This window comes from Anomaloglossus baeobatrachus, chromosome 2 (assembly GCF_048569485.1).
Source record: "Anomaloglossus baeobatrachus isolate aAnoBae1 chromosome 2, aAnoBae1.hap1, whole genome shotgun sequence".
NCBI lineage: Eukaryota > Metazoa > Chordata > Amphibia > Anura > Aromobatidae > Anomaloglossus > Anomaloglossus baeobatrachus.
In genome coordinates, this window is record NC_134354.1 from 647,398,260 (window position 1) to 647,408,932 (window position 10,673).

General features: G+C 48.8%; 1 long non-coding RNA gene across 1 annotated transcript; it reads right to left on the bottom strand.

The window, feature by feature from the left end:
* Window positions 1-3,280: 3,280 nt before the first annotated feature.
* On the bottom strand, window positions 3,281-6,638 carry LOC142291981 (uncharacterized). The gene is made up of 4 exons (XR_012750561.1): window positions 6,586-6,638; window positions 6,445-6,471; window positions 5,902-5,924; window positions 3,281-3,588 (listed from the first exon to the last, which is right to left on the bottom strand). It is a non-coding gene; the product is annotated as an uncharacterized LOC142291981 (long non-coding RNA).
* Between the last annotated feature and the right edge of the window lie 4,035 nt (window positions 6,639-10,673).

Consider the following 10,673-nt stretch of genomic DNA (forward strand, 5'->3'; position numbering starts at 1 on the left):
TACTAGTCCCATTAGGGGACTTAAGCTAGTGTCACACTAAACGACAGCGACGTCGCTGTTACGTCACCATTTTCGGTGACGTAACAGCGACCTTGTAAGTCGCTGTTATGATCGCTGCTTAGCTGTCAAACACAGCAGAAGCAGCGATCATAACGTCGCTGTGTTACATGTTCAGAGAGCAGGGAGCCGCGCTTAGCGCTGGCTCTTTGCTCTCCTGCAGCACACATCGGGTTAATTAACCCGATGTGTGCTGCAGCTACATGTCACAGTTCAGAGAGCAGGGAGCCGCGCTTAGCGCTGGCTCCTTGCTCTCCTGCAGCACACATCGGGTTAATTAACCCGATGTGTGCTGCAGCTACATGTCAGTGCAGAGAGCAAGGAGCCGCGCACACTGCTTAGCGCTGGCTCCTTGCTACAGTATACATCGGGTTAATTACCCGATGCGTACTGCAGCCACATGTCACAGTGCAGGAGCCGGCGCTGGCAGCAAGAGCGGAGGCTGGTAACCAGCGTAAACATCGGGTAACCAGGGAAAGGTCTTCCCTTGGTTACCCGATGTTTACGCTGGTTACAGCTTACCGCAGCTGCCAGTGCCGGCTCCTGATCGCTTCATTTCGTCGCTCTCTCGCTGTCACACACAGCGATGTGTGTGTCACAGCGGGAGAGTGACGACCAAAAAATGAAGCTGGACATTCAGCAACGACCAGCGACCTCACAGCAGGGGCCAGGTCGTTGCTGGATGTCACACACAGCGACAGCGACGTCGCTGCAACGTCACAGAAAATGGTGACGTAGCAGCGACGTCGTTGTCGTCGTCGTTATGTGTGACACCAGCTTTAAAGCATGCACGGATTGCTTCTGTTCTGAGTGATGCTTCAGCATCTCTAAACAGCAGAAATGCTGTTTGTGAATGCCACCAGTTAAGAAGTCAGTCATGACAGCAACCGGGGACAGCTGACCCCCATGCTCTTATGACAACCTATCACCCCATGATCTCCGATGGCAGTAGTGTGCATTAAATAAAAACAGCGCGATCTAGCTTGTCAACAGGAGCGGGGGGGGGGGGGGGATCTCCCATGCGCCTGTTAACTGCATGAAAAACATAACTCTCGCACACCAAAGCGAGAGAAACAGATTTATAACGGAAAAAAAAAAAAAAAAAAAAAAAAAACTGTTGGATTACTATAACTTCACTCATTTGAAAATATCAAGTTATGACCTTCATTCAATTCATGAACATTTTCAGCATTACAAATAGCCTGTCAAAAAAAATAGGTCTAAGTTACAGAGTCAGAGTGGGGGCACCTATAGGTATCTGTATAATGACCAAAAAAACTGGTATAGCTGGGCCCTGCTTGCCATATTCCCTATATCGTATAAGGCGTTGCTCATTTCGCATGCCGATTTTCAGCTATACCAGTTTTTTTCGTTCATTCTACAGATACCTATAGGTGCCCACACTAACTCAGTAACTTGACAAAGGCTATTTGTAATGCCGAAAAAGTTCATGAATTGAATGGTCATAACTTTATATTTTCAAATGAGTGAAGATTTATAATAAATCAAAAAATGTTTGGATTACTATATCTGTTTCTCTCGCTTTGGTGTGCCAGTTACGTTTTTCAGCATTGTCTCTTTTCTGAGAACCCCTTTACAAGATAGTGAGCAAGATTATCCATTTATAATAATCCTGTTAACTGCATGTCTGTCACCGCATGAGCCCACATTAAAGAGACAGATACGACCTACGATATGCATGTATTAGGACATGAACGGGTTAAACCAGCACTGAAAACATGTAGCAGCTTTGCTTTAAAGGGAACCTTTCACCAGATTTTTCCATATTAAACTAAGAATCTCCTTCTGCTGCTCCTGGGCTGCGTTCTATGAAGGTGCACCTTGGCCCCAACTCTCCTTCCAGAGCCCAAAAATAACTTTATAAAACTTGGCCGTTAGGTATGCTAACTACCACAGTTGGCCAGATGGACGGCCTCATTTTCTGCTCTCCAACCCCCCCCCCCCCAAACACTGCCACTGATAGCCGTCCTCTTGATTGACAGGAGGACGCCCTCCATCATCCACCTCGTCACATTTTGAAATCTCGCGCCTGTGCAGTTGGGTCAGCTGGCGAAGTTCGCTCTGCCATATTGTGGGCAGAGCAGAAAACCGCTGCCCTCGCATGCATCGGTGAGCTAAATGCACGAGCGAGAGATCATGGGTGGGTACGAGCATGGCGCTGGTGGTCATGCACAGCGACAACCTCATCAGCACCATGCTCGTACCCGCCCATAATCTCACACCTGCGCATCTAGCTCATTGGCACAAGCTAGGGCAGCTATGTTTTCTGCTCTGCCCATGATATGGCAATCAAACTGCACCTGTGCAAGCCGACCTAACTGCACAGGCGTGAGATTTGAAAATGCGACGAGGAGAATGGCAATCAGCGGCAAGAGGGTGGAAAGGTGCAGAAAATGAGCCCACCCATCTGGCCAACTGCGGTAATTAGCATACCTAACAGCCAAGTTTTATAAAGTTATTTTTGGGGTCTGGAAGGAGTCAGGGCCAAGGTGCACCTTCATAGAATGCAGCCCAGGAGCTGCAGAAGGGGATTCTTTTAGTTTAATAGGGAAAAATCTGGTGACAGGTTCCCTTTAACTACCATGATTGTGTAGTGTAAATGCAACCTTACTGCTATGCATCAATACATTTTTTTTTAGTTTAGTTCAATTGATCTGTCACTGATGCATACAGAAGAACCTACTGACATGCTGCAACAGCCGCACTGCTCTAGATAATAATGCTCCCAACTCCAGAACCAACAGATTTAAAATCCAGTTGTAAGGCTGTGTGCACTAAAAAAAAAATAAAAAAAATAAAAGAAACTTAAGAAAAAATATGCACCCTCTGGCAGAATACCACATCTGCAGCAAAAACCGCAGTAAAACTGTACTTTTTCCCTGGGTTGGTCCCTGCGGTTTTTAACTATTGTATATGGCAAAAACCACGGGTACCCGCAGAAAAGAACTGACATACTGCTTGTTGCTGCAGAAATTCTGCAGTAAAAGCTGTAGGGGAAAAAAAAAAAAAAAGTGTGCATATTTTTTTTACCATAGGTTTTGATGGGGAATGACTGCAGAAAGGTTATGAACATTTTCTGCAGCAATTCATGCAGCAAAACTGGCAAATAAGCAGCAAAAACCAAAGCATGCTCACAGGGTCTCATGGTGGAAGACTTGACAACTCTCCAACCTGTATAAAATGCAATATAGATGTCGCTTGGTTAAACCAAAAACATGTTTATTACACTTGCTGCACAAGATCATAAACTAACAAGTCCAACTCCTGAAAGCAGAGGCAATAGCATGTCAGTCCAAGACATCAGGGGCTGTTCAGCTTCTACAGCCAGAAAGGTGGTCACATCCATGCAGACAGCCAATAGGCCCAAGACTGAAGGCATCTTGAAGATCACACACAGGCTGAAGGCTCATTCTTCTCCGGAGTGCTGATTAGCTTGCAGGCCTTGTAAGCAGCAATGGAAGAGACGTTTACTTGGACCTCTGCCTCATCTTTCGCCTTTTACGCTTCAGTCTACAAAACAAAAATCGTATTTAGCCATTACAATCAAAGTAAACATCCACAGAAAACCACCATTAGAAAAGCACATGCTTCACAGCACTGGTAAGCGCGAATTGTACATTTTGGCTGCCAGTGGCAGTCACAATTAAAATAAAACCTGGTGACTAGTTCCCTTTAAATTACTCCATAAGAGTCAATGACAAACCCCCTCACTGCATGCTGGTAACCTAAAGCTGGGCCAGGTTGAGTATAGCTTAGGATGAAGCCTGTGACCACAATATTCTTTAGTAAGGTGTATAAAAAAAAAAATAATCCAAGAAATTGTTCTAGAGGGAAGTCTGATTATAACTTCAACAGCACTACTGTATGTATAGACCATTGTTCTAAGCCCATGTTCACATTAGCAACCATTAAATGCATTTATTTTTACAAAAATAAAGTTGTTTTGAATAATTTGTTATTAAACTTTAATGTGGTTAATCGATCAAGATTTGGGCATTATACACCAGTCTAAAGCTGGGTTCACACATAGCGACAACGTCGCTGTTACGTCACCATTTTCTGTGACGTAGCAGCGACCTTGTAAGTTGCTGTTATTATCGCTGCTTAGCTGTCAAACAGCAGACGCAGCAGTGATCATAACAACGCTACATGTGCAGAGAGCAGGGAGCCGCGCTTAGCGCTGGCTCCCTGCTATTTTAGCTGCAGTACACATCAGGTTAATTACCTGATGTGTACTGCAGCTACATGTGCACAGAGCAGGAGCCGGCACTGGCAGCGAGGGTGGACGCTGGTAACGAAGGTAAATATCGGGTAACCAAGGAAAGTGCTTCCCTTGGTTACCCGATGTTTACCCTGGTTACAGCTTACCGCAGCTGCCAGACGCCGGCTCCTGCTCCCTGCATTTCGTCGCTCTCTCGCTGTCACACAGCGATGTGTACGTCACAGCAGGAGAGCGACAACAAAAAAATGAAGCTGGACATTCAGCAACGACCGGCGACCTCACAGCAGGGGACAGGTCGTTGCTGGATGTCACACAGCGACGGGATGTCGCTGCAACGTCACAGAAAATGGTGACGTAGCAGCAACGTCGTGTGACACCACCTTAAGGGTACGCTCACACGAGCGTATAACTCGCATGAGTATCGGACCGCATCACCCGGCGCGCCTAGCTTCTCTGCTGACAGGAGCGGCTCAGCTGCATGTATTTCTATGCGGCTGACATGCTCCTGTCCGGAGAGTGTGCGGCCGCACCGAGTGATGCGGTCCGATACTCATGCGAGTTATACGCTCGTGTGAGCGTACCCTTAGGCTCACATCAGCGGTATTTTGCCACAAAACCGGATACGCTACAAATACATTTTAGTTCAATTTCCAATGTAATCACGGCAACATACAGTCATATGGTTGCACGCATCATACACACCCGCATGTGACCGCATCTTCCTGCGATTCCATTGGAAATTAATGGAACTTTCGTGAATTTGTAACGGATCTGGTTTTGAAGCAAAATACCACTGATGTGAGCCTAACATGACTTGTCCAGAGTAAGCAGATCAGGTCTGAATGTGTGTCTTGCGCTTCCACGCACCAGTATAAGGGCCCGTGCCCAGGATCAGCAGTGTTGTGGAAGGAGTGCATTTTAGATGCTTTCAAAGAGTTGCATTGTACAGTAAAAGCACAGTGGATGGGATTTCTAGAAATCTCATGCCCACTCTGCTATTCCACACAGCATAAGCTGACATGCAGCACGGCAGCATGTTAATTTATTCTTGGAGAGAACAGCAAAAGATCTGCTGAACTTCGGCCTGCTGCAGTCTCTGGTGGAGAACACTCACATCTCCACAAGAGGAACAATGCTGGGTCTAGAACTGTCTGATCATGAGAATAGACCCAAAGAGTCTGCAGAATGGCACTTGTGGCCTAAATTACATAAAATGAGGCCTGAAAAGCTCCACCCACAAAAGAGGGGCTACCACCAACATAACCATGCTAACGGCCCGTGTGCAACTGCACAAACTTACAAGCACATACCCCTGCCCCAGGAATCTCAATCTGCACCCTTTTTCAAGGTAAATAAAATGGATAATTACTTCCTAAAAACAATGGGTCACTGAACTGATCTGTTACAATCACCCTGCTTCTGAAGTGCAACATAACTGCTGGTGTGAACACGGCCTAATCCGTCTACACAGATCATATAACTGCTGCCAGCAGGACAGGAGCTGCAGGCCGTGACTATAGGCCACAACATGCGGGATGAGGCAGCCACACGGCTAAGGAGAGCCCAGAACACGTGATAGCTGCACGGGAGTGACTACGTACCTGCGCATGCGCTTCTTCCTCCACTGAAAAAGAAAAACAGGATTAGAAATCTCACAGGCCGCATCAACCGCACAGCGCCGGTGTAACCATGCGCACCATACCGAGCGCCACACCCGTGTAACCTTCCGCATCAAGCTCCCATCACCCAAGTAACTAGCCGCACCGACCTCACGTAACCAGTGTACCCCTCCGCACAGAGCTTACATCACCAGTGTATCCCACCGCACCGTGCACACAGCACCCGAGTAACCTTTCCGCACCGACCTTACATCACCAGGGTATCCCTCCGCACAGCAGCCGAGTAACGTCCAGTACTAAGCACACGGCTCCCTGTACCCCTCCGCCCTGAGCACACAGCACCAAAGTAACGCTCTGCACACGGCCGCTCTCTGCACCTATTGAAGACGGCGCACTCCAATCCTCCTGCCCATTCACTGCACACCGCCTCCGTATACACCAGAGGAGACATTAGCTGCCGCCTGCAGCGGTAACAATAGCTAACATGGCGGAAGCCGCCGGAGACCCCACAGCATCGCCTCTTACCTTGGCTCTCATCTTGGGAGGACGAGCCTATGAAGAAAGAACACAATAAGATTAGTGAGATGCGTGGATGGGCGCGTACAAGGCAGGATGGCAGCGGATTGGGAGCAGGCCGCGACCCGGGAGCAGAGCTGCAGCGCCTACCTTCCTAAGATGGCACCAATGACAAGAGAACGTCACGGCGCTGATCAGCCGTATTTAAAGCAGACTAAGATGACGTCACATCCGGAATCAATGATTATTCGTGATGGCTGATGGGAGTTGTAGTTCTTTTATTTCTTTAATTCGCTTCTTATTTGCAGCCTTATTACTGAGTTGAGAATTAGAAGTTCCTGTAATTCACCCTCTGACACTCACAGCTAGAGGCCTAATGAAAAGAGGACGAATGCATGCTTGTCATCTGCTGGGATTTTGCCAGTTAGGCCCTATGCACACTACGGTCTTTATCGCCTACATGCACATTTTAAAAACGGCTCATAATTTGACCCCTTCCTGATCAGGCCAATTTTCATTTTTTTTCTCCATTGTTTTTTTCCTCCACTTTTTTCATGAACCGTAAGGTTTTGGGTTGTTTTTTTTTGTTGTTTGTTTTTAAAGCTTTCTGTTTTTCCATTAACAGACATATGAGGGCTTGTTATTCAGGACGAGATGAAGTTATGAATGACCAGACAATGTTCTGGAAAATACATGGCACGAACTGGTAGACTAAGGCTAGTTTCACTCTTGCGTTGTTTTCCTTCAGTCGCAATCCGCCGTTTTGGAAAACAGCGGAATCCGTTAAAGGATTCTGCTGCTTCCCATAGACTTGTATGGATGACGGATTGTGACAGAAGTACCTGCGTTGCTTCCGCTGGCCGACGCTGCGTTGCTTCCGCCAGGCGGAAGGAACGCAGCATGTAACGTTTTTTGAGCAGCTGAATCCTGAAAAGGATTTCGCTGTGCATGTTCTCTCTGGCTCTCTGCACACGTAACCAGGGTACACATCGGGTTACTAAGCAAAGCGCTTTGCTTAAAAACCCGATATTTACCCTGGCTACGTGTGCAAGGAGCCAGCGCTAAGCGGTGTACGCTGGTAACCAAGGTAAATATCGGGTAACCAAGCAAAGTGCTCTGCTTAGTTACCCGATATTTACGCTGGCTACGTGTGCAGGGAGGCCGACACTTCCCCGCTCGGCTCCGCCCCCTCCCGCACTCCACATGTACACACACACACTCACTTGTCCCCAGCCATGCAGTCCCTGCGGCACTGACGTCCTCAGCGCCATGACCCCGCTTGGCTCCATCCACCCCGCACTCCGCCCCCCACACACATTCTCAGCGGCCGAACGATCAGCTGATCCCCCGGCGGCCGGCTGCTGTGAGCGAACAGCTGATCACCTGGCGGCGCACTAATGAGAGCGATTAGCTGATCACCCGGCGGCCGGCTGCTGTTAGCGATCAGCTGATCACCCGGTGGCCGGCTAATGGGAGCGATCAGCTGATCACCCGGTGGCCGGCTAATGGGAGCGATCAGCTGATCACCCGGCGGCCGGGTGATTAGCTGATCGTTCACAATAGTCTGCTGCTGGTAAAACTGTAAAGAGGAAAAAAAAAGCAGATTCCGTTGTTTTATACGATCTGTTGCATCCGTTGTGCCACTATATGCAACGTATCCGTCACACAACGCAATGCAACGGATGCCGTTCAACGCAAATGTGAAACTAGCCTAAGAAAAAACACAATTCCATCATTGTTTTCACTGCATTCATTGTATGGTAGAAGTGACTGATTCTCCAGATCACGTGTTGCCGAGCTAATATGGCGGCTCATATATACAATGATGTGAAAAGTGTTTGCCTCCTTCCTGATTTCTTATTCTCGTTGTCACTGTTAAATGTCTCAGATCACCAAACAAATGTAAGTATTAGACTAAGATAACACAAGAAAACACAAAATGCAGTTTATAAATAAAGGTCTTTAATATTAAGGGAAAAAGAAAATCTGAACCTACAGGGCCCTGTGTGAAAAAGTGAGGCGTCCCTGCACTGTTCTGCCTGTCCCCAGCAGGGACGCCGACTCGCTCACCGCCACGGCTAGACTGCGCCCTGCCTCGCCTCCCCGCGGTCCTCTACGTGTGTCGCTCCTGCCTCCTGCTTCAGTGATCTGCGCACATCACACAAGTCCCCCAGGAGCGTGCTTAGGTCACGCGCAAGCTTGCTCTGTTAAAGGGCCAACGCACCTATTTCTGGAAGTGCCTCTCAGTCTATGGCTGAGAGGCACTAGATACTTAAGGTATCCTCCCATTAGAGGAGATGCCTGAACAACATGGTCAGTTAGTCAGTAATTGTCTAGCTAGCTATCAGGTCTTGTTTGTCCACTGTCCGTTACCTTCACCCATGCTCTCTGACCTGTACCTTCTCCCTGTACCTGCCGGATTTTCTGTACCTGCCTGCAGCAGCTATCCTGTCTGCCTCTGCCATCCCGGCTGCACCCGTCAGCACTATAGACTCTGCCTGTCTGTACCTAAGCCTATTCCTGCCCTGGGGGTCAGCTGCCACAGTCACAGACACTGCCCTAAGTGTGGTGTCTGGCATCTAGCCAGAAGGTAGTTAAGCCCCTCTCACGTCAGAGTAAGCTTGGGTCTACCCTGTGGTCCAGTGGGTCCACTCCTGCTTAAAGCCTCAACATCAGCGAGCGATACACATAGAACGATCTCACCAGAATGTAGATATCCGAGAACCAATGTCCTCTGTCCTGAAATAGCCAGCACTTCCAAGACAGGGCTCGGAGTAGGCAAGATGTATCCCTGTCAGGGTATAACTAGCCCTATGAAACCCATAGCTCCCGACCTTACAAGGACAGTCCACATCTCATCTTATGTATGACTGTCCCTATTAACGCATTAAGCGCCTCCCGATGCGTTTCAACCTTTTAGGTTAAGTCACCATAAACTTGGCAAAATATACACTGAGGCAGCTCCACTATTGGGGTGCTAAGACACAGACTGTTCTAAAAAGGAAAAACCTAAAAAGTGAGTGGTTTTGTGTACCTATCAACTCTCTAAAGGGGGCTTTACACACAACAACATCGCTAACGAGATGTCGTTGGGGTCACGGAATTCGTGACGCACATCCGGCCTCGTTAGCAATGTCGTTGTGTGTGACACGTACGAGCGTCTGCTAACGATGCAAAATACTCACCAAATCGTTGATTGTTGACACGTCGTCCATTTCCCAAATATCGTTGCTGATTTTGGATGCAGGTTGTTCGTCGTTCCTGAGGCAGCACACATCGCTACTTGTGACACCCCAGGAACGACGAACAACACCGTACATGCGTCTTCCGGCAACGAGGTGGGCGTGACTTTCATGCGCCTGCTCTCCGCTCCTCTGCTTCTATTGGATGCCTGCCGTGTGACGTCGCTGTGACGCCGCACAAACCTCCCCCTTAGAAAAGAGGCTGTTCGCCGGCCACAGCAATGTCGTTAGGAAGGTAAGTCTGTGTGACGGGTCCTAGCGATATTGTGCGCCACGGGCAGCGATTTGCCCATGACGCACAACCTACGGGGGTGGGTGCTTTCACGAGCGACATCGCTAGCGATGTCGCTGCGTGTAAAGCAGCCTTTAGGGTATTTGATTGGTCACTGTGTTAATGAGTCACAGGTGTCACCATATATCACAATAGCTTTGCATGTGAATCAATCTTGCATGTAATATTACCACAGATGTATGCACGGATCCAGTGGCATGCAGGCAACTTCCTGGAACGCCTATTACCCTGTACACGCCCCCCACCCAACACTTTGCTGCGTATGCGGTTACCACAGCAACTTGCGCGCCCGTGGACTGCACGCAGTGATACCGGAAAAAGGGGCTGGAACGTAGTGAAGCAAAGCATCATATTTAAAATCAGGGGTAAGGTACATGACCAAGAGGTCCCTCAGAGCCAGTAAGGAAGCCGAAATGCTCACATGGACAGTGCCCACCCCACTAATACCGTATCATCGCCTGGTACACTTGATCACAATGCTAGTCGCCCCTCATAGATTATTTATGTCGTGGGCGGGGAGGGGGCGCTGCGCTCACCACGCTCGGGTCCGGCGCTGCTGCTGCTCGGTGGCTCGAGCGGTGGGCCAGATCCGGGGACTCGAGCGGCGCTCGATCAACGCCACCCACGGTTTGTGGTGAAGTTGGGACACCACCGCTGCTCTGGACGGGGATCCCGGGAGCGATGACAGGGAGCAGCCGAGATGT